We start from the raw sequence: 24,565 nt of genomic DNA, 5'->3' as shown, positions 1-24,565 counted from the left end.
AAAAATTACATTAAACTTTTCTATTTTCTTCAGCTCATCAGCTTGCAGAAGAAAAAGAAAAGTTAACAGCGTTTCACTTTCCCTGTGTTAGCTAATGATGCAATTCACGGTGGAAAATTGTCCTTAATTATGCTGTGTTTCCTAGAGAAATAATATATGTAAAATGAACTGATGGCCTCCCTCTGGCTCCCAGCACACAGAATTCCCCCAGCACCAAATCCCACCAGCATAATTGCAATGACTAGTGAACTCTTTAGTGTCGAGCACAGCTGGACGAGAGACGCAATTCTGTTCATCCCTCAGACATGGTAAACACACTAGGAAGAGATGGGACAACAGATCTTGGCCCACCGATTTCCTCTCACCCCAGAGAGTCTTATGTGCTAATAATAGTATGATAGATGGTATTTCCCAGCACCTCCTGCTCCATCTCTCTAAGATGGTGGCCAAATGTAAGCTATCTGTATTTTATCAATAGAAAGACTGACCTTCAAATAACATCTGCCCAAGAAACTCAGATTAGAAACCAGTGCTTCCAGACAGATTTGGCATAGCCAGCCTCTAGTGCGGCAAACATCCGCAACACCCTCCACACACCTCCATATATTGTTGAAGGGCCATTTTTCTCAAACTTAAAAAAAAAAATCCTCTGAATAATATGATACACCAAATATAAACAATTGACCATTTTCCTGCTCTAAACTACCATTTTCACCCTTCCTTTTCTCAAGGAGACATCATAATGAGTACTTATAAGACACTCTGACTTTACTGAATATGATGAATTGCCTCAACCAGTACAGGAGAAACACTTCTTTCCCAGAAAGGAAAAAGCACTTATAAACTACATAAAAAAGAAAGGAGACACCCATTGCCTTTTTTATTACATGCTTACTGTAAATCTAGTGGTTGTTTGGTTTTCTGAGAAAGGTTTCCAAAAGTAAAACCTGTGATAACCTTTTAGGTTAGCTTAATGACTCCACGTATAAATCTTCCAAATCTTTTGATATACCTTGCAACCCTAAAAGCACAATTTTCTCCTACTTCCTCTACTTAAAAGATTTTGAACTTGGAAAATGGAGCCACCTTTTTGTCAGTTAACCTTTTTAGAAGATGGTAAAGCCAGAGCCCCCAAACAAAACATTCTCTTTGTCTTAACCTTTTGGGATCATTTCTAACTATTTCTTCTCTTCCTGTCTCTTTCTATTATGATTTTCTTCCTTTTCCTTTGTTAGTCCTCTGCCTTTAACTTACCTCTCTCTTTTGTAGGCTTGTCTTAAAACCTTTCTGCACGTGCCTTCCTCTTCCTCTATCTCATCTCCTTCACCCTCCCTTTTTCTCTCCCATCTCTCTCTTTCTCTCTCCCAACCCATTTACCCTTCTCCTTCCTTCTTTTTAGGGTAGAGTAGTTATCTGTCTTTGTATCCCCATCTCTTGGCACATTATAATTGCTCAACATCATAGTTGCTCAACATCATAGTTGCTCAACAAGTGTTAGGTGAACTGAATTAAACTTGGTGCTATGTTTTTTTCTGGCTTATTTTCCTTCTGCCTACTAAGACTAGCAACCTCTGCAAACACTTCATTAAACAAATCAACTCATAGTAATAAAGACTACACCAGATGTGTTTTCTGAGGTAGGTGAAAGCTTTAGTTAACAGGTTCTCCCCAAACAAGGAATAGGCAGATTCTCCTATATATCACTTTGCCAATACAAAGAAAAGCCTTCCTGTCATCTCAGCATTTGGGTAACTCATGATGCCTGGGGTAAACATTGTAGCTATATTTGGATCAAGGACAGTGATGTCTGTGAGAAGTTCAGTTGAGACCATCAAAATAATTTTTCAACCTAAGATTATTCAGAATCTTATAAAATCTTTTTTGTGAGACCTAGCAAATGTGAAGTGCAGTGCTGGTTATCTTGTGCTAGAGAAATCCTTAAATGCATTTTAGTTTCCTATTGATCTTTTTTGCCAAGAGCTGGCTCTGGTTGAGGAGATATTTTTCTGTTAATGATGAAATCATTAGAATTGTTAATACCTTCTCCAATTTCTATTTATAAGGCATATAGATGTATGTACACTGTAAAATAGCTTTCCCTTATTTTTCACAGACATTGTGCAAATATTGAAAAATTAACTAAAAACAGGCTTTAATAAAGATAACTACAATTATGTTTTTGTGTAGCACTGGGGAAATACAAAGTGGGACTAGATCATGAGAACTGTATATAGTTGTTTCACAAGTTGATGATCCCTTTCTCACGAGAAGTTGAAAAGTTGACAGGGTTCTATTTTTCCGTCATATTTCTCTCCTTTTAGTAGTGTAACCCAAATATTATTAGGTTCCCATGGCCCAGTCTCCGCAGGAAAGTTCAAGAGGGGAATAAGAATGCATATGAAAGCATTGCAAGATTTTACTTTGTCCTTCATGATACTTCCAAAACCGAGTGTGTGGGTGGAGATGTGGGTATGAGTTACACAGAAAATATCTTAAAATCCTACTTCCCATCTATGCTACCCTCATTATCCTCCACCCAAAGGCAGCTGCTTCCTTCCATTTTAACTCTTCTCTCTCTCAGGAAGAACCCTTCTAAATCTCAACCCTTTTCCGTATAACTTTCCCACTTCTGCCTCTCCAGCTCGGCTTTTCTATCCTTGTCATGATTCTTCCTTTCAAAATCATTAAAACAAAACTAGTAAACATTGAATTTTTCTTTAGTGAGAAAAGAAGAAAAAGGGATATGATAATACTATATTTTTCTTAATGATTTTCTTTATCAATTTTTCTTAGTAATTCTTGCCCCAGGGCTGTGAAATTGATGACTCAAAAAAAAAAAAATGGAGGGTAACAGAAGGTTAATTTGATTGTCATTGATGGTTTAAATTCTAGTTCCAGTAAGTAAGCCTTGTGGGGCTTGAAATCTTTTCATGTTTTAACAAACATAGGTGGATCTTGTGCCATTTGTCCTATGTGCCAAGAACTGTTCACCGTACTGGCCTAAGTATTGTTGATTCAGAGATGAATGACATTTTTCCTGACTTTAGAGATCTTACACACTAAGAGAAATAAGCAGCTCAACAAATAACTTCTTCTTAAGTAGCCTATATTAAAATGAAAATATCTCTGGAAGGATAACTTAATACCCATTTATTCCCAGATGCTGGGGTTGGGGAGAGATGCAAGAATGTTCCATAATCAAGTCAGCTCTGAAAATATGATACATGTACTTTACCCTTGTCCTGGAGACTTGGGATGCCTATTAGCACATTAAAGGCTCTGAGAAGTCTTGCAAGAAATAATCATACACATTTGTTCAGTGTAGCACTTTCAAAATTCATTCAAGCATCAACTGTTTTCCCCCAGAGAATACCAATTTACAGCCCATAGAACAAACACTTTTGGAAATACTGTTCTAGGCCAACCAGTGCTTCATGGCAATGTTCTTTCAAGCAGGCAAGTGTGCAGACCCTCAGGAAAGAAGTGGTGCCACAGATGGACCCCCCGAGAGGGAGATGGAGACCTGGGGTATAAGAAGTTGGCTAAACACAAACCTGCCACTTTCTATTAATGAAAATAATTACGAAACAGCTACTACATGTTCAACCCCATTAGCCCATCACATCCCAGCCCTTTCACCAGCCATGGATGGAGAAGGGGGAACAGTTGAATAACCTTGGACAAGGCTCATATCTCTCTATATTTTAACATTCTCTTCTGGAATATTAGGGGTTTGGAATAGATGGACTCCTGTAATCCCTTTGTAGCACACTACTTCAGTTCAGTTCTGATTTTGTAGAATCTTATCCTCAGCTTTGCTTTTAAAGTAAGCACATAATTATTTTGCAGCAACTTGGATGGAGCTGGAGGCCATTATTCTGAGTGAAGTAACTCAGAAATGGAAAACCAAATATCATATGTTCTCACTTATAAGTGGGAGCTAAGCTATGAGGATGCAAAGCCATAAGAATATATAATGGACTTTGGGGACTCTCAGTGGGGAGGGAGAAGGGGGTGAAGGATAAAAGACTACATATTGGGTACAGTTTACACTGCTCAGTTGATGGGTGCACCAAAATCCAAGAAATCACCACTAAATAACTTATCCATGTAATCGAAAACCACCTGAACCCCAAAATCTTTTGAAATAAAAAATTAAATTTGTTTAAAATAAAGTAAGCACATAATTAGAAAATCTAGAAGCTTCTAATATACCATAGTTCACTTTCCTTCTTAATTCTAAAGGGTATGTTTTCATTTTACAAATATTTTTGTCTCCCAGGTGTTATAGAAGCAGTTTTTCAAAGAAAACAAAAATTTGGACCACAATTAGAGCAATGATACAAGCACACAGGTCCACAGTTGGTAACTTCATCAACACAAACAGGTATTGATTTTTTTATTGGTTAAGCCAAAAATCTTTATTTTATTTTATTTTTTTTTCAAATATATCTGATTATTTATTTCCTTCGAATAAGTTCCCGGAAACAGAACATCTGGGTCAAAAGGTATGCACACTTTAACTTCTGATACATATTGATTAATTGCTCCATCTCAGAGTTTGCACTCAAATTGCAAAGTCACCCAGAGTATATTAGAGTACCATTTATTATACGTGTTTGACAAAATGGTACATTTTAATCAACCAAATTTTTAAAAATAAATATACCTTAAATGCTAATGAGTTTAGCTTTTTTCATAAATTTATTGGCCATTTAAATTTCTTTTTTTTTTTTCTGCTTTTTTTTTTTTTAATTTTTTTTTCTTTTATTATTATTATTATTATTATTATTATTATTATACTTTAGGTTTTATGGTACGTGTGCGCAATGTGCAGGTAAGTTACATATGTATACATGTGCCATGCTGGTGCGCTGCACCCACCAACTCGTCATCTAGCATTAGGTATATCTCCCAATGCTATCCCTCCCCCCTCCCCCCACCCCACAACAGTCCCCAGAGTGTGATGTTCCCCTTCCTGTGTCCATGTGTTCTCATTGTTCAATTCCCACCTATGAGTGAGAATATGCGGTGTTTGGTTTTTTGTTCTTGCGATAGTTTACTGAGAATGATGATTTCCAATTTCATCCATGTCCCTACAAAGGACGTGAACTCATCATTTTTTATGGCTGCATAGTATTCCATGGTGTATATGTGCCACATTTTCTTAATCCAGTCTATCATTGTTGGACATTTGGGTTGGTTCCAAGTCTTTGCTATTGTGAATAATGCCGCAATAAACATACGTGTGCATGTGTCTTTATAGCAGCATGATTTATAGTCCTTTGGGTATATACCCAGTAATGGGATGGCTGGGTCAAATGGAATTTCTAGTTCTAGATCCCTGAGGAATCGCCACACTGACTTCCACAAGGGTTGAACTAGTTTAAAGTCCCACCAACAGTGTAAAAGTGTTCCTATTTCTCCACATCCTCTCCAGCACCTGTTGTTTCCTGACTTTTTAATGATTGCCATTCTAACTGGTGTGAGATGGTATCTCATTGTGGTTTTGATTTGCATTTCTCTGATGGCCAGTGATGGTGAGCATTTTTTCATGTGTTTTTTGGCTGCATAAATGTCTTCTTTTGAGAAGTGTCTGTTCATGTCCTTCGCCCACTTTTTGATGGGGTTGTTTGTTTTCTTCTTGTAAATTTGTTTGAGTTCATTGTAGATTCTGGATATTAGCCCTTTGTCAGATGAGTAGGTTGCGAAAATTTTCTCCCATTTTGTAGGTTGCCTGTTCACTCTGATGGTAGTTTCTTTTGCTGTGCAGAAGCTCTTGAGTTTAATTAGATCCCATTTGTCAATTTTGGCTTTTGTTGCCATTGCTTTTGGTGTTTTAGACATGAAGTCCTTGCCCATGCCTATGTCCTGAATGGTAATGCCTAGGTTTTCTTCTAGGGTTTTTATGGTTTTAGGTCTAACATTTAAGTCTTTAATCCATCTTGAATTGATTTTTGTATAAGGTGTAAGGAAGGGATCCAGTTTCAGCTTTCTACATATGGCTAGCCAGTTTTCCCAGCACCATTTATTAAATAGGGAATCCTTTCCCCATTTCTTGTTTTTGTCAGGTTTGTCAAAGATCAGATACTTGTAGATATGTGGCATTATTTCTGACGGCTCTGTTCTGTTCCATTGATCTATATCTCCCAACCAAAAAAAGTCCAGGTCAAGATGGATTCACAGCCGAATTCTACCAGAGGTACAAGGAGGAGCTGGTACCATTCCTTCTGAAATTATTCCAATCAATAGAAAAAGAGGGAATCCTCCCTAACTCATTTTATGAGGCCAGCATCATCCTGATACCAAAGCCTGGCAGAGACACAACAAAAAAAGAGAATTTTAGACCAATATCCTTGATGAACATTGATGCAAAAATCCTCAATAAAATACTGGCAAACAGAATCCAGCAGCACATCAAAAAGCTTATCCACCATGATCAAGTGGGCTTCATCCCTGGGATGCAAGGCTGGTTCAATATACGCAAATCAATAAATGTAATCCAGCATATAAACAGAACGAAAGACAAAAACCACATGATTATCTCAATAGATGCAGAAAAGGCCTTTGACAAAATTCAACAACCCTTCATGCTAAAAACTCTCAATAAATTAGGAATTGATGGGACATATCTCAAAATAATAAGAGCTATTTATGACAAACCCACAGCCAATATCATACTGAATGGGAAAAAACTGGAAGCATTCCCTTTGAAAACTGGCACAAGACAGGGATGCCCTCTCTCGCCACTTCTATTCAACATAGTGTTGGAAGTTCTGGCCAGGGCAATTAGGCAGGAGAAGGAAATCAAGGGTATTCAATTAGGAAAAGAGGAAGTCAAATTGTCCCTGTTTGCAGATGACATGATAGTATATCTAGAAAACCCCATTGTCTCAGCCCAAAATCTCCTTAAGCTGATAAGCAACTTCAGCAAAGTCTCAGGATACAAAATCAATGTGCAAAAATCACAAGCATTCTTATACATCAATAACAGACAAACAGAGAGCCAAATCATGAGTGAACTCCCATTCACAATTGCTTCAAAGAGAATAAAATACCTAGGAATCCAACTTACAAGGGATGTGAAAGACCTCTTCAAGGAGAACTACAAACCACTGCTCAAGGAAATAAAAGAGGATACAAACAAATGGAAGAACATTCCATGCTCATGGGTAGGAAGAATCAATATCATGAAAATGGCCATCCTTCCCAAGGTAATTTACAGATTCAGTGCCATCCCCATCAAGCTACCAATGACTTTCTTCACAGAATTGGAAAAAACTACTTTAAAGTTCATATGGAACCAAAAAAGAGCCCGCATCGCCAAGTCAATCCTAAGCCAAAAGAACAAAGCTGGAGGCATCACACTACCTGACTTCAAACTATACTACAAGGCTACAGTAACCAAAACAGCCAAAAATCTTTAAAGATTACTCTTGGATACAATGGAATCAGGAAAAAAAAAGTCTTTCAAAGACTTCAAAAAAAAAGAACAAATGGTATCAAACTTGACACTCCCTTTGATGACACTCTATTCAAAAATTAAATTAGGGGAATTAGAGAGAGAGTGAATTCAGAACTATATTTTAAAGAGGGAGCCAGGCTCAGCAAGCTCATGCCTGTAATCCCAGCACTTTGGGAGCCTAAGGCAGGTGGATCACCTGAGGTCAGTAGTTCAAGATGAGCCTGGGCAAGATGGTGAAACCCTGTCTCTACTAAAACTACAAAATATTAGCCAGGCATGGTGGCGGCTACCTATAATCCCAGCTACTCCAGAGGCTGAGGCACAAGAATTGCTTGAACCAGGGAGCCGGAGGTTGCAGTGAGCAGAGATCACGCCACCGCACTCCAGCCTGGGTGATAGAGTGAGACTCTGTCTCAGAAAAAAAAAGAAAGAAACAAAGAAATTTTTCAAAAAGATCTTCTGCCTAACTCTTAAATAATGACATTTCTGGGAGTGTGTTTTTGTGCTTGTGTGCACATGTGGTACATACACACAGTGATGGAGGTGGAGGCAGGAGGGAAGAGGGAAGAGCCTGGGAGAGTTTCAAAGACCTAATTCCCCTTTGGTCAGGTTTACTTCATCTCTGACCCTGGACACAACAGATACATCCCTGCCTTTGTTTTCCTCTTGTATTCATTTCTATTACATTGCAAAATCATTAAATGATGCTGCTCTGTGAAAATAAAATCCTTTTTTAAAGGTTTTATATATTTTTTTAAATTTCATTTTGAAAAACAAAGGTTGTTATAATGAGAATCAGTCCTGGTGAGTAGGTGATATTGGTCTCTGAAATATGATTTAATTTCCTCTAACAAAGACAGTAGCTCCATTAATTGAGTGCTTACTATGAGTCAAATATTCTTTACATCACCTCATTTAATTCTAACAATATTCTGTTGGATATTATCATTTCCCTGGAGGCCATTATTCTAAGTGAAGTAATTCGGAAATTGAAAACCAAATATCGCATGTTCTCACAAGTGAGAGCTAAGCTATGGGTATGCAAAGGCATACAGAGTGGTATAACGGACACCGGAGATTCAGAAGGCGGGAGGGTGGGAGAGGGGTGAGGGATGAAAAACTCCCTACTGGGTACAACGTACACTACTTGGGTGATGAGTACACTAAAATTCCAGACTTCCCCACAATACAATTTATCCAGGTAGCCAAAAACCACTTGTACCCCTAAAGCTACTAAAATTAAAAATAATAATAATAGTAAGATATTATAGTTCCCATTTCACACATAAAGAAATTAAGGCTTAAAGGGATTCAATTATTAGGCCATATCACAGAGCTAACTCAGTTATTTCTGACTGGGAAACATAAAAATCTCAACCATTAAACTGTATATCCATGTATTGAGCACCCACTATACACAAAGCATTACACTAGACAATGAATCCCTTGCCTAAGTGGTCCTTAAACTCTTCAAGATCACAGGCTACTTTGAAAACACTGCTGAAAGCTTTGCATGCTCTTTTCAAAAAATGTACCCAATTCACAAACCTTGGCATACCTTTTCAGTGGATTCAAGAACTTTCTGAACCCATCTCATCTTAAGAACTCCTGCTTTAAAGAATTACACAAAATTCAGTTGGTAAAGAAGATATGATAGAAGAAGAAATGTAGCCAGCAATGACTTGGCCTTCAAGATGCAGCAAAGTTTCTCTCACAGGAAAAGGGGAGGTGGTCATGATTTATTCTACAAGTACTTATTGGGTGCCTCCCATGTGAGGCCCTGGGAATACAACAGGAGATTGTACAAAGTCCAGTCTTCATGGAGAATACTGCCCAGGAAAGGATGTAGGTAAGTGAGCAGGCATTTGATTTGGAATCCTCATTCTGCATTTTTGTATTCTTTGATGCTTCTAAGAGTATCTGAAAAACTAGCTAATTCGATATTGGGTGTTTATAGTAAAGATATTGCTATTGCATAATTTCTGTCCCCATGTGTGAAGTTGAAGATATAATGAACATTTCTGTTAACAAAAATATTTTTCCTATTCCCTTTTGTGAAAAGGAAGCAAATACACCTGTTCTTTCAAACACTGTTCCAACATCTGTCTTCCAAAATTGGTATTAATGTATGCAATGTCTTTTTGTGCTGTCCCTCTCAAAATTTTAAACACCCTTTTTTGTTCAATGTGTTACTCAATTTAACTTATATTGGGGTGAGATGGCTTTAGTAGTAAACCAAGTAAATACCCACTGCCCTCATATGGTATAATTTCAGGCTCATCAAGATTTTTTTTATGTTTATTCAAGAGCTTTTATTTATTCATAACTCATTTATTTCCACGAAGTAGTTGTGGCAATTCATAAGAAAATATACTATAAAATATAAAGCTATAAATAAACAAAATTCAGGATCAGAGAAAATGTAGCACCATTAGAAGATCAAGACAAGGATGTAGGCATAGGCTATACACTTTGGTCATCTTTATTAAAAAAGAAGCCATAAATTTCATGCCAACCTTACAGGCCATCATAGTGATTTGATACAGGATTTACAACATCCGTAAAAATAAATATGAATGTATAATGGAGAATAATGAAAAAATCATGTGAATGTTTAAGAACTGTGCTGAGGGCTATGCCTTCAATACCTAAGAATATAAGCTCAGTCTTCTCTGATGATGGGGGGTGAAAAAGTTGTAGAAGTATCACCTTAGGAGACGCCAAGTTTTCCTTTCCATGTAAGTCTGAGAAAAATTTCTTAATGTCTCTTTATAGGTGGAACCCCGAGTGAAGCAGTAGACAATTTCCCTGCAGCATATGCAATAAAGGTTTTCAAATATCTGTTTCTTATGATGCCCCTCCAAGGCAGCAAAGGACAGAGACTATTGCAGCCAAGTGGAAAAGAATTCTGTGGGGTCCAAAATAATGTGGTCTCAGTTTATGAGCTCATCAAATCTTAAGGTTCCCTAAAGGACTGAGAATAAGGAATAACCAAGATATCGTGCTCATGACTAAAGCCCTCTAGTAACCAACCTCAGCTGGAATAGCAATTATGTTTAGAGTATTTGCAATTTGGCAGGTACTTTAATGCACTGTTTTATTTAATCCTTCTAATAACTCCCAGGCAGGGGCATTGGTCAGGACTCTTTCAGCTGCTAGTGACTAAAGTCCAACTGAAACTACCTTAAGCAGAGAGACAGAAAGAGAAAGATTTATTGGATGGTGTAATAGAGAAAATCAGGGCTGGATGGGCTGTTTAGCTCAGTCTCTTAGTATCCACAAGTGCTGCTTTCTTCCATGAATAGCAAAGACGACATCTCACAGCCCCAGGCTTATGCAGAAAGAGACCCTCTCTCATGACATCCACCCGTCCTGAAAATGGACCCTGATTGCCCATTTTGGGGTCACATGCTACACTTTGGCCCAATCAGTGTGTCCAAGAAGATGTGGCTCTCTAATTGGCTGCTCTGTTGTGGGGAAAGTGGATCCCCAGATTGACAGCAAAAGGATCTCATGGAATTTTGAGGTGGCAGCAGCATTCAGAAGGAATGGATGCAAGGCAGACAAAAATATGACAGTCCTTACAGTGGGTATTATGATCTCCACTTTATAGATGAGAAAATAGAGGCCCAAAATAGCAAGTGGCAGAGCCAAGATGTTATTGTGAATCCAACATTAGTCATGATAGGTTAGATTGTGCTATGGTAACCAGAAATAAAACTTAAAATTTCAATAGTTTAGCTGAATATGGTGGTATGCACCTGTAGTCCCAGCTACTCCAGAGGCTGAAGCAGGAGAATTTCTTGATCAAGGTTGTTCAAGTCCAGCCTGGGCAACATAGCAAGACCCCCATCTCTAAAACAAACAAACAAAAAAAATTAATACAAAATTTAAAACGTTTTAATAGCTTAGCACACTGAACCATTAATTCTGGCTTATCTTACATGCCTGGCTCAGGTAAGGCTGTAGGGGACTCTGTTCCTCACAGTACTCAGGCTCACAGTGGAGGCTCTAGAATCTGGAAAACCTGGATTCCAGGCCCATAAGCAAAGGAAGAGAAGGGCATGATGTTGGGTGCAGTGGCTCGTGCCTATAATCCCAGTACCTTGGGAGGTCAAAGCAGGAGGATTACTTGAGCCCAGGATTTTGAGCAAGTCTGGGCAACTTGATGAAACTCTCTCTCTACCAAATAGCTGGATGTGGTGACATGTGCCAGTAATCCCAGCTACTTGGGAGGCAGAGGTGGGAGGATTGCTTGAGCCTGGGAGGCGGAGGTTGCAGTGAGCCAGCATCACACCACTGCACTCCAACCTGGTCAACAGAGTGATACCCTGTCTCAAAAAATAAATAAATAAATAGAGAGAGAGAGAAAGAGAGAGAGAGAGAGAGGAGAAAGAGATAGAGAGGAAGGCATGAAACACAGCCATACCTCACTAGACAGAATGAGCCACATGGCTCTGCATAACTGCAAGATAGTTAGGAAATGACCCAGGGTCCGCGGATTGGGGGCAGGAATGAGGTAGAAGGGAAGGGTGGTGGTGTGTACATGGATATTTGTATTACATATTTTTGGCACATAAATTTCTATAATCCCAAACCTTTGGCTCTCATCTATCATTTGTCAAACCCATATTCCTTAAGTGCCACAGAAGCAAATGTGAGTAATCACAGTTTCTGGTCAGCCTCTCATCTCGCCTGGCCACAGTGAATGAGACACAGATAGATATTCTAGTTCTCCAGCTGATCCTAGGAGAAAAGATAAAGGATTCGGAACACAGCAGGCTTACAAAGCTGGCTAGCCCTGTGCAGGTGTCATTTCAGCCCCCTGACCTCCCCTCAGGAGCCACAGTTCAGCCCCGTCTACTGGGCACTGAGTCCAGCCGAGGGAGCACCAGCTTTAGGCTGCCGGCAACTGGGCTAAACCTCCAAAGCAATTGTACTTTGACGCCGAGTGTTGTTTCTGAATTTAGTTCTTCACATGATTTAAATTGTCATCTTCAGTGGCCACGCTAAGCTGTGATAGTAGATGCTGGTCTGGACTCTGAATGCTGCCTCGTGACCTTTTGCCGTTGCAAATATCTGATGGTATGAAGGGTAATCCAGATTAATCCAGGCTTTATAAGTACCCACGGTTTTGATCCAAAAATCCTGCCTAGTCCCGTATCTGCATGAGTCAGATAGTAAACCGCAAACACTCCCTTTTGCCTCTTCTGGCCTAAATCAGAATATGACCGAAGTGCTTGGTTGGCATTAGGCCTCTTTCACCTGGGCCTGACGCTAGTAATGACTTCATCTTTAAAAGGTAAGGGAGAAAACCTGAGGCCAGGAGGAAAGAGAAAAGGAAGTTTTCCAAAAGAGAGCTCTAAAAGAAGACAGTGCTCTTAACTTCTTAACTCCTCTGCATCTCCTACTCCAAATATTACCCCTCGTACCTGGCCAACCACATCAAGCATCCCTGAAGACTTCCTTGTTTAGAATTTTTTTTTTTTTGGGAGATGGAGTTTCGCTCTTGTTGCCCAGGCTGGAGTGCAATGATGTGATTTCGGCTCACCGCAACCTCTGCCTCCCAGGTTCAAGCGATTCTCTTGCCACAGACTCCTGAGTAGCTGGGATTACAGGCATGCGCCACCACGCCCGGCTAATTTTGTATTTTTAGTAGAGATGGGATTTCTCCGTGTTGGTCAGGCTAGTCTCAAACTCCTGACCTCAGGTGATCCGCCCGCCTCAGCCTCCCTACTGGGATTAGAGACATGAGCCACCGCACCCGGCCCCTTATTTAGAATTCTTTACTTTCACGTACGATAACTGTAGAAAAATTATTGACACTCCCCAAGAATTCCAAATGCTTGCATCCATTGCCAGCCATGGGAGGAGGGAGTTCTGTGGACTATAAACGAAGTGATGATGCCCACCCAACCCCCCAGGCAGAAACATGAGCAGGCAGACGGCCTCATTCTGTGCTTCTCTTCTGAGCATCCAAGGCTACTTTCAGAGCCACACTTGCCAGATGGTGAGGCTACAAAGAGGTGCCCCATGTACATTAGACTTTACATGAGCAAGAAATAGCTTTTTGTGTGTGTAATCTGTCGAGATTTCAGGATTTGTCTGCTGTGGCAGTTAGCATTAACTATTCTGACCAATTCAATATAAGAAATGTGTGGCCGGGGGTGGTGGCTCACGCCTGTAAAACCAGCACTTTGGGAGGCTGAGGCAGATGGATCACCTGAGGTCAAGAGTTCAAGACCAGCCTGGACAACGTGGTGAAATCCCAACTCTACTACAAATACAAAAATTAGCTGGGAATGGTGGTGCTTGCCTGTAATCCCAGCTACTCGAGAGGCTGAGGCAGGAAAATCACTTGAACCCAGGGGGCGGAGGTTGCAGTGAGCCAAGATTATACCACTGCACTCCAGCCTGGGTAACAAGAGGGAGACTCTGTCTAAAAAAAAAAAAAAAAAAATTGTTTAATTTTTAAAAAACCTAGTATTTGAAAAATCATACAATAGGTTTTTATGTTTTGCAGGAAGTACTTTGTCCAAAAGAGCCAAAAACTTAGTATATAATTCCTAACTGTCCCTCACTTTTTTCAGATGTTTCTTGCATGCATTTCCATAAGTGTGTCTATGGTCTTTAAGCTTCTTTTCCTTTGTAATTGAACAAAACGTTGCTTGGCTTAAAATAAGATTTACCACTTTCAACTGATTAATAACCTCAATTTAGGTTTTAACTACACTAAACGTATGGGGCTTATGCTTCTTAATTCTAGTCTCAAACATTTAGTGTTTTATTTTCCATTTGTTCTTATAAAATAACAAGAAAAACATAAGAAAATACTGTACTCATGGAATTACCCAAATATACCTGGATAGCCAAAACTAAACTGCTGTTTGACAGGTTGGGCCACCGTGTGATGGCTTCAGGTTCTCAGATTTATGGACGTTTCAATTCAGCATAGGAACAGTGGTTGAGAGGTTTCAAGAGAAGTGTATGGCAGTATGGTTAGACCAGATGGGAGCAGATAAACCTGCATGTGTATCAGCCACCTGGGATTCTGAAAGGGCCTCTTCCTACCACACACTTACCCAGCTCAGTTTGTTCTCCACATGGCACAGAGAATGATCTATTCAAAACATCAATCAGACCACATTGCTTCTCAGTTTTTAATTTCTAATGGCATCTCCTTTATGTTTATTTTTTATTTTATTTTATGTTTTTAAAAACAGGATCTCTCTCTGTCAGCCAGGCTGAAGTGCAGTGGTGTGATCATACCTTACTGCAGCTTCAAGCTCCTGGAATTGAGCAATCCTCCTGCCTTGGCCTCCCAAAATGCTGGGATTACACCCATCTATGAGCCACCGTGTCTAGCTTCCTTCCCAGGTGTTAATCCTCACTGGTGGCTGGGCACAGGGGCTCACGCCTATAATCTCAGCACTTTGGGAGGCTGAGGCACAAGAATTGCTTGAGCCCAGGAGTTTGAGACCAGCTTGAGCAACACAGTGAGACCCTGTCTCTACAAAATATTAAAAAAAAAAAAAGTTAGCTGGACATGGTGCATGCCCATAGTCCCAGCTACTCAGAAGGCTGAAACAGGATGATGGCTTGAGCCCAGGAGGTAGAGGCTGCAGTGAGCTATGATTGCACCACTGCACTTTAGCCTGGGTGACAGAATGAGATCTTGTCTCAAAAAAAAAAAAGTCCTCCGTGGCTTCCCCTTTAGACTTAATACAAAACTCAACTCAACTCATGAGCAGCTCCTTAAGCTCTGCATCATCTGCTACCAACTGCCTCTCCAACTTCTCCTCTGGCCAACACGCTCCCTTTTGTTCCTGCCCAATTTTGTGATACCTGAAACGCATCCACTCATTCCCACCTTAGGACCTCACTATTCTCCATGCCTAGGCTCATGCACTACGTCACCACATAACTGTTTCTTTCTCAACATTCTGGTCGTTTCTCAAATGCCACATCTGTAGAGAAACTTTTTTCATCACCCAAATTACCACTTTCCCACACAAACAAACAATAACAAAAACAGCTATGAAGGACATTTATGGGAAAATTGAGGAAAATTTGAATTTCACTCCATGTTAAGTAATATTATTATATACTATAATAGTGGTATTTTTTTTAATTTTAGGTTCAAGGGGTACATGTGCAATTTGTTACATGTGTAAATTGTGTGTCACAGGGGTTTGGTGTACCAGTAATTTTGTCACCCAGATAATCAGGATAATACCCAATAAGATGGGTAGTTTTTCAATTCTCACCCTCCTCCCATCCTCAAATAGACCTCATGTTCCTTTCTTTGTGTCCATGTGTCCTCATTGTTTAGCTCTCACTTATAAGTGAGAACATACAGTATTTGGTTTTCTGTTCTTGCATTAATTCACCTAGGATAATGGCCTCTAGCTCCATGCATGTTGCTGCAAAGGCCATGATATCATTCTTTTTTATGGCTGTGTAGTAGTCTATGGTGTATATGTACTACATTTTCTTTATCCAGTCCACCATTGATAAGCATCTAGATTGACTCTATATCTTTGCCATAGTGAATAGTGCTGTGACAAACATACACATGCATGTGTCTTTATGATAGAACAATTTATATTCTTTTTCATATTCTTTTTTTCTTTTTTTAGACAGAGTCTCGCTCTGTCTCCCAGGCTGGAATGCAGTGGCACGATCTCGGCTCACTGCAACCTCCGCCTCCCGGGTTCAAGCAATTCTCCTGCCTCAGTCTCCTGAGTAGCTGGGACTACAGGCGCACACCACCATGCCCAGCTGATATTTTGTATATTTAGTAGAGATGGGGTTTCACTGTGTTAGCCAGGATTGTCTGGATCTCCTGACCTTGTGATCCACCCGCCTCGGCCTCCCAAAGCGCTGGGATTACAGGCGTGAGCCACCACACCTGGCCAAACAATTTCTATTTTGTTGGGTATATATCAAGTGATGGGATTGCTGGGTCAAATGGTAATTCTATTAAGTTCTTTGAAAAAATCTCTGAACTGCTTTCCACAGTGGCTGAACTAATTTACATTCCCATCAACAGTGTATACAAGTTCCCTTTTCTCCACAATCTTGCCAGCATCTGTTACTTCTTGACTTTTTAATAATAGCCATTCTGACCAGTGTGATATGATATATCATTGTGGTTTTGATTTGCATTTCCCTAATGATTAGTGATATTGAGCATTTTTTCATGTTTGTTGGCTATATGTGTGTCTTCTTTTGAGAAGCGTCTTTTCATGTCCTTTGCCCATTTTTAATGGGGTTGTTTATTTTTTGCTTGTTGATTTGTTTAGGTCCCTTATAGATTCTGGATATTAGATCTTTGCTGGATGCATAGTTTGTAAATATTTTCTCCCATTCTGTAAGTTCTCTGTATACTGTGCAGATAGTTCCTTTTGCTGTGCAAGAGCTCTTTAGTTTAATAAGCTCCCACTTGTCAAATTTTATTTTTGTTGCAATCACTTTTGGAGCCTTTGTCATGAAGTCTTTGCCCAGGGCAATGTCCACAATGGTATTTCCTAAGTTTTCTCCTAGGATTTATAGTTTTAGGTTTTACATTTAATTCTTTAATCCATCTTGAGTTGATTTTCGTATATGGTAAAACTAGCGGTCCAGTGTCAATCTTCTGCATATGGCTATCCAGTTATACTTATGCTAGCACCATTTATTAAATAGGGAGTCCTTTCCCTATTGCTTGTTATTGTTGGCTTTGTTAAAGATCAGATGGTTGTAGGTGTGCAGCTTTATTTCTGAGTTCTCTAATCTGTTCCATGGGTCTATGTGTCTGTTTTTGTACCAGCACCCAGCTGGTTAGCCTTGTAGTATAGTTTGAAGTCAGGTAATATGATGCCTCCCAGTTTTTTTTGTTTTTTTTTTTTTTTTGTGCTTTACTACTAAATTTTTTGAAAGTCATATGGCATTGTGGTTACACAGGTAAAGATCCTGTTCTTTGGAAATATTTGCTGAACTATTTAGAGATAAAATTCCATGATATTTATAACTTATTCTAAATGGTACAACAACAAAAACCCACACATGTATACACAAAGAAGTACATAAAGACATCCATACATAGAGGGGAGAAAGAAAGCAAGTGTAGCATTATGTTAATACTGATGGATTTGGGTAATGAGAAAATGCATATTCGTTGCATATTTTTTTTCTGTAGATTTGAAATTTATCAATATAAAATGGGGAAAAAATAAAGAAAGTCTTCACCCCCAATTTTTACCTTTTTATCTTGCTTTATTTTGTGCAGTGGAACTAAAATTCTCTGAAATTTTGTATTTCTTTATTTCATTGATTATTTGGATCGTCTTCTTCCACTGGAATGTCAGCTCCTGGAAGTGGAGCATTTACCAGTATAGTATAATGAACCACTTTTTCCAAGCACCTAGACCCAAACAACACTCAGTTAATAGTTATTGAATAGGTGAATGAATGAATGGCCCACACAGATACACTTGACCCATGCCATGTCCCAGTCTCCTTAGAAGTGAGTCAGAAAAAGGTGCCTTGAACACCTCTTGTCCCCCAACAACCAAAAGGCCCTCAAAACAACCCAAGAAATCAACAAATCTGAACTGAGTGTCCTCACTTATCCTGAGGATCTGCAAAAACAGGGAGCCTTCCATCTCACTGGGGACATTAAACAGGTCCACATACAACAAATGACTATGAGAGCCCTTTTAACTTTACAAAAGAACTTTGGCAAACATTGCCCCATTGAATCCTCAGATCAATCCCACAGGATGGGTAAAATTATTAGCCTATTAACAGAGGAGGGGGCCAAAACCCAGAAGGAGCTTACATGATTTCCCCGAGGTCCAGCACTTTTAACTGGCAGGACCAAGATTTGAACTGTTCTGACTCAGAACAATTTTTTCTTTTTACTATACATCAGTCCATCTAAAATCTTATTTAAAATTACTAACATGCAGTATTTTTAATTGCCAAATAAGTTATATATATATATATAGTCTGGATGTGGTGACTCATGCCTGCAATCCCAGCACTTCGGGAGCAAGGCAGGCAGATCACCTGAGGTCAGGCGTTCAAGACTAGCCTGGCCAACATGGTGAAACCCCGTCTCTACTAAAAATACAAAAATTAGCCAGGTGTGGTGGCATGCGCCTACAGTCCCAGCTACATGGGAGGCTGAGGCATGAGAATCACCTGAACCCGGGAGGCAGAGGTTGCAGTGAGCTGAGATTGTACCACTGTATTCCAGCCTGAGCAACAGAGCAAGACTCCATCTCAAAAAAAAAAAAGTTATGGATATGTATATAATTTAATATAATAAATATAAATATATAATCTATAGTTAAATATATAGATTATATATATATAAAATATTAGATAATGGTCAAGAACACATCCAAAAATAGCCCATCACATAAAAGAAAACAGAGGCTGCTTGTCTAAAAGACAGGGCCTTGTAATGTACAATGACAGCTACTTGCTTTGTCAATAAGATGGAGGTTCCAGGAGCACCGATTTTGAGCTAAGCCTCTGGGTCCCTTAAGGCAAGTGCTTCTGTTCCTTAATCCACCAGCTTGCCCTTCTGCTCTCCACCTCCATAAAGACAGTCAGCACATTACAGCGGGGGGCCTTGGAGCTCTAACATGACAGTCTGACAACACCTAACACCTTGTAAGCTACACAGAACCCTGCCTCGATCAATACTTAGATGGAAGGCAAAGAAATAAAAAGAAATTTCAGACATGGCAAGGAATAGTGTTGTTCACTCAGGAGGTTGCACTCTAAACCATGCGTCAATACCGTACCACTTGTCCAACAGGAAAGGGGAGCTGGTTGAAAAGTATGATTCCTATCTTATGCAAGGGACAGAAAACCCTATTCCTAGGAACTGGCACATTATGGTAAGTGAAATAAACCAGTCACCAAAGGACAAACATCGCATGATTCCACCAGCACGAGGACAAATACCATCAAATTCCTAGAAGCAGAGAGTAGAATTCTGGTTACCAGGGGCTGGAAGGAGGGATAAATGGGGAGTTGTTGTTCAAATGGTATAAAGTTTCAATTCTGCAAGATGAACAAGAGAGGTCTGTTGTATATCAGTGCCTATAGTTAACAAAACTATATTGTATACAGAAAAATTGTTAAAAAGGAGCTCTCAGGTGCTCTTATCACAAAAAAAAGGAAAGAGAGGCAGAAGCAAACTTTTGGAGGCGATGGATATATTTATTACTCTGTGGTGACGGTTTCATGGATGTACGTGCATGTTCAAGCTCATCAAGTTGTATACATTAAATATGTGCAGATTTATATATATATATATCAGTTACACCTCAATAAAACTGTTTTAAAAATCCATTAGTACCTTCCAGTTAGAAAACAATGCCTTTTGTCCAAGGTTCAACTCAGCGAATTACATTCCCATCCAAATTTCCAGTGGTCTCCAATTTGCTCAAACAGGCATGCAGACTTTGACTGCTGTAAAATATAGTGTTAAGCAGAACCAAAGCAATGATCAAATATATATTCTATATGTTAAAAACCTATACTGAGGAAACTGACTATAAGATCTAACATTCAAGACCTGTTTCAGGTTTCTTTTTCTTTCTTTTTTAAAAAACAACCATATTGAAATTAAACAATACATACAATTCACTCATTTTATTTTATTTTATTTTAAATTTTACTTAAAGTTCTAGGATACATGTGCACAATATGCAGGTTTGTTACATATGTATACATGGGCCATGTTGGTGTGCTTCACCCATTAACTCATCATTTACATTAGGTATATCTCCTAATGCTATCCCTCCCCACTCCCCCTACCCCATGACAGGCCCCGGTGTGTGATGTTCCCCACCCTGTGTCCAGGTGTTCTCATTGTTCATTTCCCACCTATGAGTGAGCACATGTGGTGTTTGGTTTTCTGTCCTTGCAATAATTTGTTCAGAGTGATGGTTTCCAGCTTCATCCATGACCCTACAAAAGACATGAACTCATCCTTTTTTATGGCGTATATGTGCCACATTTTCTTAATCCAGTCTATCATTGGTGGACATTCGGGTTGGTTCCAAGTCTTTGCTATTGCAATTCACCCATTTTAAATTTTAAATGCACAATTCAATGTGTAAAATATGTTCAAGGGGCCAAGCAATCATCAGTCTAATTTTAGAACAATTTCATGACCTGACTAAAAAAAAAAAAAAAAAAAATCCTGTACCCATTAGTAGCTACTCCCCATTCTCTCCAAGCCTCCTCTCCTCCCAGTCCCTGGCAACCACTGACCTGCTTTCTGTCTTTGTAGATCTGCCTATCTCAGACATTTCATATGAATGCAATCACACAATATATGGTCTCTTGCAACCAACTTATTTCACTTAACATGTTTTTCCATGTTCATTCATGTTGTATCATGTATCAGTACTTCATTTCTTTTGATTGCCAAGTAATACTTCACTGTATGGATATACTGCATTTTGTTTAGTCATTCATCAGTTGATGGACTTTTGGGTTGTTTCTACTTCTATGTTATAGGTAACACTGCTATAAATACTCATCTACACATTTTTGTGTGTGCAAATGTTTTTATTTCTCTTGGATATATACTAAGGAGTATACTAAGGAGTATAATCACTGGGTCACATGATAACTATATGTTAATCATTTTAAGGACCTGCCAGATTGTTTTCCAAAGTGGCTGAACCATTTTACATTCCCACCAGCAATGTGTGAAAGTTTCAATTTATCCATATCCTCGCCAACATTTGTCATTTTGCAATCTTTTCACGATAGCCATCCTAGTGTTTATGAGATGGTATCTCAACGTGATTTTGGTTTACATTTGCAGAATGACTAACAATGCTGAGCATTTTTATATGTACTTATTGGTCATTTGTATATTTTCCTTGGAGAAGTGTCTATTCATATCTTTTGACCAATTTTAAATTTGGTTATGTGTCTTTTTATTGAGTAGTCAGAATTCTTTATGTATTTTGAATATGAGTCCATTATCAGATATAAGATTTGCAGATATTTTCTCTCATTCCATCTTCTGTCCTTTCATTTTTTGATGTTATCATTTGCAGTGTAAAATTTTTAATTTTAGTGTAGTCCAATCTATTTTTTTCTTTTATCACTTGTACTTGTATTGGTCTATTCAACAAACCATTGCCTAGCCAAGGTCACAAAGGTTTACTCTTATTTTATCTTCTAAGATTTTTACCATTTTATCTTCTACATCTAGGTCTTTAATCCATTCTGTGTTAATTTTTGTGTATGATTTAAGCCAGGAGTCCAGTGTTATTGTTTTGCATATAGATGTTTAACTAGCCCAGTACCATTTGTTGAAAAGACTCCTTTTCCCCATTAAATTGTCTTGGCACCCTCGTCAAAATCAATTAATCATAGATGCAAGAGTTGGGTTTATTTTTGTAGTAGCATGCCTTACATACTTCTCAAAAGTTATAGTAAATAAAATTGATCTGTTATTGGTTGAGAATTATGTGTTCCCAGAAATTTGCAAAGAAGATAATTTGTAAAGTATGCATATAGTATAGAGTATGACATCTTAAAGATCACTTTAAGCCCCCTCACATTTTATAAGAGATATCAGTTTTCAAGTCAAAATATTAAACTAATATATCTACAGTAATAATAATAACTAATACATATTGGGCCTGGAACTTTGCCATTCTCTTTAAGTATGGATGGCATTTAATCTTCACAAGCACTCTGAGTTTAGTGTACAATCATTTCCCCAAATGAGAAACTGAGGCTTACAGAGATTAAGTAACTTGCCTCACACAGCTAGTAGTCACTTGTGCATTTCCAAGTCTATAATAAAATGATCACCCTATGTATGATGTGTATAATTTATAGAAATTGTCTAATAGCAAATGTAAAAGTCTTAGTGTTCCCATAGGGTCTGAGACCATGGCTCAATGCACCCACCACAAACAAGAAATTTCCTTGAAGGTACCATGTTTAATCTTTAAATTCATGCAAAATTTTCCAACTCCATAATGTGTGTTTATATAAAACAGGACTTCATATGAACACACTTAACCACAAGTGGAGGAAAAAACAGCTTTCCTCAGTCTTTGAGAAAAATTACTCCCAAAGAAGAGCCTCCAGGTAGCTTTGCTGACTCCTGGAGTTAGCACTTTAGAAGCAGGAGATTCCTTTGTTGTCCTTCATCTTTTCTTATTTTTCAATTACATTAAAATGTTTTAGAAACTGTACACATTGCCTCTTGTAAACATCTCTAGAACTATCCATGGGTCTCCCTGAAAGAAACACTGGGGTCAGTGGATTTCTGCACACAACATTGGTGCAGCTGACTGATAGACTACAAGTGGTCCTGAACCATGGCTGGGAAACAATTTTCTTCAAGCAAATCTTATTTTCATACTGACTTACATTATATAAGTAAAGATGTATTCCCACAGGAACAAAGAAATGTAGCCCCAACATGCAATTTTGAAACAATTGCATCTGTAGGGAAAGCTTTCCAAAATCACATATTTAAGAAGAAAGTGTATCATTCTTGGTAAAACAATAATAGAACCAAGCTAAGCCAGGAGGAGAACAAATAGTGTGCTAAAACTTAAAACATGATGCTAGGATCGGCATTTTCTTGCAGAGTAGCTTCCACGAAAGGAATTTGTCTACTGTGTTTCTTGGACATTAATCTGTCCATGGTTAGTTTTGTTTTATTTTAATTTTTATAATTTCAACTTTTATTTTAGATTCAGGGGGTACATGTACAGGTTGGTTACATGAGTATATTGCATGATGCTGTGGTTTGAGGTATAATTGAGCCTGTCACCCAGGTAGTGAGCATAATACCCACTAGGTAGATTTTTCAACGCTTTACCCCCTCCTTCCCTCCCCACTATAGTATTCCCCCTTTTCTATTGTTGTGTGGTTGGTTTTAAAAGAAAAAATAAGTATTAAAATGCTAAACATCTTTCAATGTGTTAAGGGTGATCTCTTAGGTAATTCATTGTTAGGGTCATTGATGTGTTTGATTAATATTCTTTGTTCTTTCTTTATAGTGAAAATGGGTTTATTCTTGGATATATACATCTTCATACCCCTAATTTTTTTCCTCTGGAACATGATTTCCACAACTCGTATGCAATTGCAATTTTCTGACATGACAGTCAGAAAGAAAAGTCCTACCAGTCAGTTGATCTTGAAATTTAATGATTTTTGAAGATTTTTTTCCTAAGCTTATTACTTAGGTTAAGGCAGCAAAAAAGGATAACTTGTCCAAGCACAATTCCACCTCATCTGGGATGTGCCTGGCAAACCAGTGAGGCAGACAAGCCAGAGGCCTGTTTGCATGAGGACTGAAAAATATTCTGGGAAGAACACAACCTAAGAGAAAAGGGTCAGAATGTAATGAGGAGAATCTAATAAGGAAGCTTTGGTTGTTGCTATAAATTGTCAGCACTCTCATATTGGTTCACTAAACTTTTAATAAACAGATGCTACACATGTGGTCAGAATGTAGGGAAACCAACAAGAGCTGATGAAGTGTCTCAGGGCTAATGACATGGTGGGGCCTGTGTGGTCACTGGAATGTGGAAAGAGAGGACACAGGTTGCAGGAGGGAGGGAGATGGGGGAATAAGTACCCTGACCCCATTCTCCTCTTACACTCCAATGGTCCCTCCATTGGCCAAACCCAACAAACATCAGAGGATAAAAGAGCCATTGTGTATTAGTCTGTTTTCATGCTGCTGATAAAGACATACCTGAGACTGGGAAGAAAAAGAGGTTTAATTTGACTTACAGTTCCACATGGCAGCAGCAAGAGAAAATGAGGAGGAAGCAAAAGCAGAAACGCCTGATAAATTCATCAGATTTCATGAGACTTATTCACTATCACGAGAATAGCATGGGAAAGACCAGCCTCCATGATTCAATTACCTCCCACTGGGTACTTCCCAAAACATGTGGGAATTCTGGGAGATACAATTCAAGTTGAGATTTGGGTGTGGCACAGCCAAATCATATCACATTGTTATGTTCAGCTGGATGTCAATGCTCCCCAGCCAACTACCCCCAAGAACACACCTGTAGTTGAACATGTTGGGTTTGT

General features: G+C 38.8%; 1 protein-coding gene across 1 annotated transcript in view; it reads left to right on the top strand.

The window, feature by feature from the left end:
* SAMD12 (sterile alpha motif domain containing 12) overlaps positions 1-24,565 on the top strand; it is a 515,818-nt gene that overhangs the window by 457,040 nt on the left and 34,213 nt on the right. The window lies entirely within an intron of this gene.

Source organism: Pongo pygmaeus, chromosome 7 (assembly GCF_028885625.2).
Source record: "Pongo pygmaeus isolate AG05252 chromosome 7, NHGRI_mPonPyg2-v2.0_pri, whole genome shotgun sequence".
NCBI lineage: Eukaryota > Metazoa > Chordata > Mammalia > Primates > Hominidae > Pongo > Pongo pygmaeus.
This window is presented reverse-complemented; position numbering and strand designations above follow the sequence as displayed.